An 8,995-nucleotide genomic window follows, 5' to 3' on the forward strand; every position below is an offset into this window, starting at 1 on the left:
ATACAAGGGACAAATACCACTGCACCATGACCAGACACAATATTACCACCACATAGTGACTTATAATACCACATACAAGGAACAAAACTGCCACACCATGACCAGACACCATATTACCACCACATAGAGACCTATAATACCACATACAAGGAACAAATATTGCCACACCATGACCAGACCACATATTACTACCACCACAAAGTGACCAAAAAATAGCACATACAAGGAACAAACATTGCCACACCATGACCAGACCACATATTACTACCACAGTGACCGAATAATATCACATACAGAACAAATACCACCGCACCATGTCCAGACCACATATTACCACCACATAGTGACTGAATACTACAATGCTGATCAGTAATAAAAAAAACAATACTATCACCATAAGTGCCATTATACACAGGGGATCTGTACTTAGTATGCAGTGTCTGTGTACAGGTAATACAGTGATCAATGACATACACAGGAGCTCTGTATATAATGTACAGGTAATACAGTGATCACTGGTGACATTATACACAGGACCTCTGTATATGGTATAGAGTGTATAGTGTCAGTGTATAGATAACACACTAACTAACCAGTTTTGTCTCTAGGTGAAGTCCTTCATCCTTGCTTTTCATCTTTCATCCAGCACAGATCACCATCACTTCTTCCATCCAGGGCTCGTCTCTGCAGGAAATAATCGTTATCTAGAGCTCCGCTTGCAGAACACATTACTTATTTTTTTCCCAACTTCTACATTACATCAAATGAAGACAAAAAGGCAACATAGTATCACTCTACACAGTAACAGGACTTCCCCCCCATTTAAAACAGTATACTCAAAAAATAAAAAAAATACATCACTGCAGTAATAATATCCCTTAATTAGCCCCTATGGTAACAATATTCCCCATCCTGGCCCTCGTTTTTCTCATTCCTGGCTTCAGCCATATGTTCTCCCATCCCGCCCTCATGAGTATCCATTGTGCCCCATATGATCTCCCCATCTGTCTCCATCGTATCCATCCTGTACAATCTGTCTCCAATCCTGCCCCATCTGTATCCAATCCTGCCCCATCTGTCGCCAATCCTGCCCCGTGTCTGCAATCCTGCCCTGTGTCTCCAATCATGCCCCTTGTCTCCAATCCTACCCCCTTTGTCGCCAATCATGCCCCCTGTGTCTGCAATCATGCCCCCTGTGTCTGCAATCCTACCCCATGTCTTTCATCCTGCCCCCTTTGTCTCCGATCATGCCCCTGTGTCTGCAATCCTGCCCCGTGTCTCCATTCTGCCCCTGTGTCTCCAATCATGCCCCCTGTGTCTCCAATTATGCCCCCAGTGTCTCCAATCATGCCCCCAGTGTCTCCATTCTGCCCCGTGTCTCCAATCATGCCCCCTGTATTTCATCCTACCCCGTGTCTCCAATCCTGCCCCCATTTCCATCCTGCCCCCAATGTCTCCAATCCTGCCCCGTCTCCATCCTGCCCCCAATGTCTCCAATCCTGCCCATCTCCATCCTGCCCCCAATGTCTCCAATCCTGCCCCGCCTCCATCCTGCCCCCAATGTCTCCAATCCTGCCCTCGCCTCCATCCTGCCACCAGTGTCTCCAATCCTGCCCCCATCTCCATCTTGCCCCATCTCCAATCCTGCCCCTGTCTCCATCCTGCCGGGCCCGGCTTGCCGTTTGCAATACAACGAAAAAAAAACAAAAACCCTTTCCTCTAACTTTGCAGCGCTCCAGCGGTGAGCGATCTGCAGCCCAGCCTCCTCTCATGGCAATAGAGTAACTGAACCTGTGTTCTGGACGCAGGTTCAGTTAGTTGACCAGCAGTGGGGCCCGATGGGCCAGTGATATCACATGACCATCACAAAAATAGGGACTAAGATGGGTTTTGGGCATAACAACTGGCATCAAAATGGGAAAATAGCCAATTCTCCCATATTTGAATACATAACTGGTGTTTTTAAGGGGTTAAGTAACTGTGGGCCACTAATATCACACAACCATTACATAGATAGTGATATCGCACATCAAACTTAGGTCACTGCAGCCTGACCCAAGGGAATTCTGGGCATCAGAAGTGAGCAAATACACAATTGGCCCAAACAACTTCTGGACATCAGAGCTGGCATCAAAGTGGAAAAATAGCACTTTTTACCAGATCTAAGTACCGTATATATTCGAGTATAAGCCGAGATTTTCAGCCCATTATTTAAGGCTGAAAGTGCCCCTCTCGGCTTATACTCGAGTCATATACGCCAGGGGGTTGGCGGGGGAGGGGGAGCGGGGGTGTCAGATCATACCCACCCCCTCCTGGAGTGGTCTCTGCAGCCCCTGCTTGTTACGTGGACCCGTCCTGTGTGACGCGACCAGCAGGCCAGTAACAAGACGCGGCATGTGAAATTGTCCTGTGTGACAAGGCTCGCAGGCCGGTAACTAAAACAACAAGACAAGGGGTAGGGAAACAGTTACAACGGTGGGCCCTGCGATAGGGAAAGGGGATGTGGAGACCTCCTGCACTCCCCTGAGTCAGTGTCCCTAACATTCCTAACATTCCCTATGCCGGTTCTGCACCGGGCGCCGATCACGAACCCGTCGCCCTAGCACACCCTTATGGGGCAGCATATGGGGCATAACCTATGGAGCATCTTATGGGGCAGCATATGGGGTATAATCTATGGAGCAGCATATGGGGCATAATCTATGGAGCATCTTATAGGGCAGCATATGGGGCATAATCTATGGAGCATCTTATGGGGCAACATATGGGGCATAATCTATGAAGTATCTTATGTGGCATAATCTATGGAGCATCTTATGGGGCAGCACATGGGGCATAATCTATGGAGCATCTTATGGGGCAACATATGGGGCATAATCTATGGAGCATCTTATGGGCCAGCATATGGGGCAAAATCTATGGAGCAGCATATGGGGCATAATCTATGGAGCAGCATATGGGGCATAATCTATGGAGCATTTTATTGGGCAGCATATGGGGCATAATCTATGGAGCATCTTATGGGGCAGCATATGAGGCATAATCTATGGAGCATTTTATGGGGCAGCATATGGGGCATAATCTGTGGAGCAACTTATGGGGTCATAACCTTTATGGAGCAGCATATGGGGCATATTCTATGGAGCATCTTATGGGGCCATTATTAACCTTTGTGCAGCATTATATGGGGTGTATTTTGTATGGAGCATCTTATGGGGACATCATGAACTGTATGGAACATTATATGAGGCTCCTGATTCAATATGGATATTCAAAAACATTTAACCTACTGATGTCTCAATTAATTTTAATTTTATTGGTATCTATTTTTATTTTTGAAATTTACCAGTAGCTGCTGCATTTTCCACCCTAGGCTTAAACTCGTGTCAATAAGTTTTCCCAGTTTTTTGTGGCAAAATTAGGGGGGTCGGCTTATTCTCGGGTCGGCTTATACTCGAGTATATATGGTAAGTACCGTAAATGGTGTTTCTAAGGAGTTAAATGACTTTAGGGCACTGATTTCGCACCACTGTTATACAGACAGTTACAGTATGTCCCACATCAAATACAGGTCATTCCAGCCTGGCCCCAGTGGGTTCTGGGCATCAGAACTGGCATCAAAGTGAGCAAAGGCTGGTATGGCCTGTATTTGATGAGGGGCATTACTGTCTATGTAATGGAGGTGTCAGAACATAGTGACCCATAGTCATTTAACCCCAAAAAAAGACTTGTGCAAATAGTTAAAATTGACTGCCCGCTTTGTTGCCCAGAACCCACTGGAGTGACCTGAATTAGATGTGGGGCATCACTATCTTTCTATCTTTAAATAACGCACTTTAGTGCCCACTTTTATGCCCATTTTTGTGCCAGTTTTATAACTTTTGTAGCTGCTTTTAGCTTTTAGACATATTCATATCAGGGCACCACGTTGCATTGTATTTTATTATTGCGATTTTTTTATTTTTGTGGTTAAACCTGTAAAAAACAGAAAAAAAATGCTGAATAAGAAAACAACTTTCGTCCCGGATATGAAACCAACTTCAGCATCGTTATTTATTGATATATACTTATGTTTATACTGTATATACAGAGGCCTGTCCGAAAGTATTGGCACCCTTGAAATTGTTCCAGAAAATGAAATATTAATCCCAGAAAATTATTGCAATTACATGTTTTGTTATACACATGTTTATTACCTTTGTGTGTATTGGAACAAATACATGCAAAGGAAAAAAAACAGAGGAAAAAAAAGCAAACTGGACATAATTTCCTAGAAAACCCCAAAAATGGGCAGGACAAAATTGTTGGCACCCTCAACTTGTATTTGGTTGTACACCCTTTAGAATAAATAGCTCCAATGAATTGCTTCTTATAACCATCAACAAGATTCTTACGCCTCTCAACTGGAATTTTGGACCACTCTTCTTTTGCAAACTGCTCGAGGTCTCTGAAATTTGAAAGGTGCCTTCAGCCAACAGCAATTTTAAGATCTTTCCATATCTGTTCAATGGGATTTAGATCTGGATTCATTGGTGGCCACTTCAGGCTATGTGCACACGTCCGGAATTCCTGCGGAAATTTCCACAGGAATTCCGCAGCTCCCTGCCACGGGAAATACGCGAGAAATCCGCATGCATAATTCCCTCGAAAAACTAGCATTTTGCAAGCATAATTAGCTTTCAGAATACTAGCGTTTTCCAAGCGATCTGTAGCATCTCTTGGAAAACTGATTGACAGGTTGGTCACACTTGTCAAATATAGTGTTTGACAAGTGTGACCAACTTTTTACTATTGAGGTTGCCTATGCAGCATCAGTAGTGAAAGGTATAATGTTAAAAATAATTAAAAAAAATAAAAATCGTGATATTCTCATCTTCCGGCGTCCCCCGCAGTGTCTCCAGGCCTCAGCGATGCTCCCGGCAAGTCCCATTCCCAGCAATGCCTTGCGACAATGACCTTTGATTATGTACCTGTCTCGCAAGACTATTAAGTCATCAGAGGTCATTGTCGCAAGGCATCGCTGGGAACAGGACTTGCCGGTAGCATTGCTGAGGCCCGGGGACGCTGGAAGGTGAGAATATCACGCTTTTTTATTTTAATTCTTTTTATTCACGGTAAAAAACGCAGCATGCTCATTAATTTTGCGGAATCGCTGCGATCCCGCACCCATAGGAATGCATTGTTCCGCTTACTTCCCGCATGTGGCTGTGCCCACCATGCAAAAAGTAAGCAGAACAATTGCGGATGGTACCCACGGTCCGGAGGAGAGGAGACTGTCCTCGGGGCTTTGGGTACCATATCCCTTAAAAAATAGAAATTAAAATAAAAAATATTGTTATTCACACCTTCCGATGTCCTGCGCAGCCTTCCTGCCTCTCTCCACGCTCCCGTTCCCAGTAATCCTTTGCGAAAATGCCCGCGATGGCGTCCGTTCTCGCGGGATCGCGAAGTCTCGCGGTCATTTGCGCGACGTCATCACGAATTACCGCAAGACGTCGTGATCCCGCGAGAACGGACGCCATCGCGGGCATTTTCGCAAAGGATACTGGGAAGGCTGCGCGGGATGTCGGAAGGTAAGAATAACACCTTTTTTTTATTTTTTTTTTACTTTTTATCTTTTACTACTGATGCTGCATAGGCGGCCTCAGTAGTAAAAAGATGGTCACGCTTGTCAAACACTATGTTTGACGAGTGTGACCAACCTGTCAATCAGTTCTCCAAGCGATGCTACAGATCACTTGGAAAACGCCATTGCAGGGGTATATATACAGAAAAAAAAAAAAAAAGGGGAGGTACCAAGAATAGTGGGGTGACACGCCAGCATGGATACATATACATGAATCATACAAAACAATTACGTTTTTTATACTAACACTCTTTTTATGGCATTTTAAACATTGTTTTTTGGTTGTAATAAAGTTTTATTGTTTTGTATGATTCATGTATATGTATCCATGCTGACGTGTCACCCCACTATTCTTGGTGCCTCCCCTTTTTTTTTTTTGTATATATACCCCTGCAATGATCTTCTGTAACATGCCCTGATGAAGTGAGCTGGGACTGGCTCAGGAAACGCGTTGGCAATAAAGATATCTTGAATACTACCACAGCAGCGCAGTCTCTTATTGCACTACCAGCCTTCTCTTTGTACCAGTTAGTAGCTTTAACACAGAGCTCCCTCTCGGTTAGCCATTACGCCGTCTGTTTTCGGACACTGGCTTCCAAGTTGGAGTGGCCTGATAAGGCACTCGTCCCTGTGTTCTGGAGGGGTTTGGCGGGGCATGTCAAAGATGCCTTAGCTACCAGGGAGGTACCTGCATCTCTGGAGGAGCTGATTGCTATCTCCACCTGCATTGATCTCCATTATACTGAGCGCGGGTTGGAGCGAGCTCAATCCAGACAGAAGGTTAGGTTGGCTCCAACCTTCTCTGTACCTCTTGTACCCACGGAGGTGTCTCGCATCGGTCCCAAGTCGAGTCCGGCACGAAGCTTCGCTGCTGTTACCAATGTCGACAGTTTAGTCATCCGGGTGCTCGCAGCGCTCGAAAAAGACAAGCACATACTATGGTAGTAGGTGGGGGTGTTGTGAGTTCATTTTCCCCTTCGTCACTGAGGTCTGGTGAACTCCCTATTCTGGTAAAGGAAGGTAATGAGCCTGATTATCAGGCACCTGAGTCTAATGAGGATGACTGGCTGAGTGGAGTCACGGACTGGATATAAGGCTGCCGACGCCCTTCTGCCCTGCGGGTGATTTCTCTGTGGACTTCTAGGACACCAGTCTGATTCCTGCTCCCCTAAAGCTAAGTTTTTTGCTTTGCCTGTTGCATTTGTGTTTTGTTTTTGTTTTCCTTGCTTTTCTGGATTCTGCCATTCCCTGCTGGGGTGAGCTGAATCTCCTTTTACCTGTTGCTCTGTCTTCAGAATATTCCTGAGTACTGACATAGCTTTTTGAAGCCTAGCGTCTTCAGGGCCTTTTTCACTGTCAGTCTGTTGGCTCTTATTTTCATAGGGTTTTTCACGGATTGCAGACAGCAGCCTTCCTGTCCTTTCCTATGTAGTTAGCTTGGGCCCCGTCTTTGCTCAGTCTATCTTTCTGTCTGTGTTAGTGTTTTCATCTTGCTTCACCGTCATTATATGTTGGGGGCTGCCTATTGCTTTGGGGTCTGCTCTGGGGCAGTTTAGATTTCCCCTTTCTTTAGGCCTATTTAATTCTCCGGCTGTGATCGAGGGGTCTAGGGCATCATAGGAACCCCCCACGGCTACTGCTAGTTGTGTTGATAAGTTCAGGGGTCTGCAATCCGTTAGCTGCCAACTTCTCTGGTATTCTGGACTTAGCTAGCATTTCTGTTTTTGCCTCCTACGGTGACTCAATCATAACATGGGGGTCTACCTGATATGAAACCCTTTCCCCCAAACCAGTATTCCGAGGGACGTTAGATAGCGGTGCTTCCACCTGGGAGGTAGAGGTCATGGTGGACTCCGGGGCAGAAGGAAACTTCATGTCCTCGTCCTTCACCCAAAAGCACTCTCTTCCGCTGGTACTACTGCCCCATCCCATGACCATCAGGGTGGTTGACGGTGCACCTGTACAATCTCAGGTTACACACCAGACAGCACCTCGATCTCACCCTCTCATCACGAGACGTTGTCCCTGTTCATTTTGCCAGATGGCATTGACCAGGTGCTTCTCGGAGTTCCGTGGCTCCGGTACCATTCCTGTTATGAATGAGTCACCGAAGGAGGAAAAAACAAAAATACAAGCTAAGTCCAGAAAACCGGAGAGGTTGGTAGCTATCGGATTGCAGACCCCTGATCCTATCCACAACAACTAACAGTAGCTGTGGGGGGTTCCTACGATGCCCTAGACCCCTCGAACACAGCAGGAGAACTAAATAGGCCTAAAGAAAGAAAGGGGAAATCTAAACTGCCCCAGAGCAGACCCCAAAGCAATAGGCAGCCCCCAACATATAATGACGGTGAAGCAAGATGAAAACACTAACACAGATAGAAAGATAGGTTGAGCAAACGATGGGGCTCAAGCTAACTAAAAAGGACAGGATAGAAAAGCTGCTGTCTGCAATCCGTAAAAAACCCTACCAAAAAAAAATCCCAACCGTCTGATAGGAAAAACAGGCCCTGAAGTTGCTAGGACTTCAAAAAGACTATATCAGCACTCAGGTAAATTCTGAAGACAGAGCAAAGAGACAAACTGATCAGAGACAAAAATGGAACTCAGCACACCCCCGACCGGGGATGGCTGAACTCCAAAAAACAAGGTAAACAAAACAAAACTAATAAGTTCAATAGCAGAGCAAAAACGTATCTTTGGGAAGCAGGAATCAGACTGGTCTCCAAGAATCCAGCAGAGAAATCACCAGCGACTCAGAAGGGCATCGGCTGCCTTATATCCAGTCAGAATTTCCTGTTACCCAGTCATCATCTACCAGATCAGGTGTTTGGTAATCAGCCTCACTACCTTCCTTCACCAGAAGAGGGAGTTCATCAGACATCGACGGTGAAGGGGAAAATGAACTCACAACAGTACCTCCCCCTTGAGGAGGGGTCACCGAACCCTCATCCACGCCACCAGGGCGATCAGGATGGGCCCGATGAAAGGCACGAACCAATCTTTCGGCATGAATATCGGATGCAGGGACCCAAGAATTATCCTCCTGGCCATAACCCTTCCATTTAACCAAATACTGGAGTCTCCGTCTAGCCAGGCGAGAATCCAGTATCTTCTCAACCTCATATTCCACATTACCTTCAACCAATACCGGGTCAGGAGGTGCCACCACAGGAACTACTGGCTCAACAAACCTCTTTAACAGAGACTTATGAAACACGTTATGGATCTTAAATGTAACAGGAAGAGCCAATCGAAAAGAGACTGGATTAAGAATCTCAAAAATCTTGTAAGGTCCAATAAATCTAGGTTTAAACTTTGGAGAAGCCACCTTCATAGCGATATTCTTTGATGACAACCAAACCATAT

The sequence above is a fragment of the Dendrobates tinctorius genome, unplaced genomic scaffold (genome assembly GCF_039654945.1).
Source record: "Dendrobates tinctorius isolate UK_male_01 unplaced genomic scaffold, ASM3965494v1 ptg000022l, whole genome shotgun sequence".
Classification (NCBI taxonomy): domain Eukaryota; kingdom Metazoa; phylum Chordata; class Amphibia; order Anura; family Dendrobatidae; genus Dendrobates; species Dendrobates tinctorius.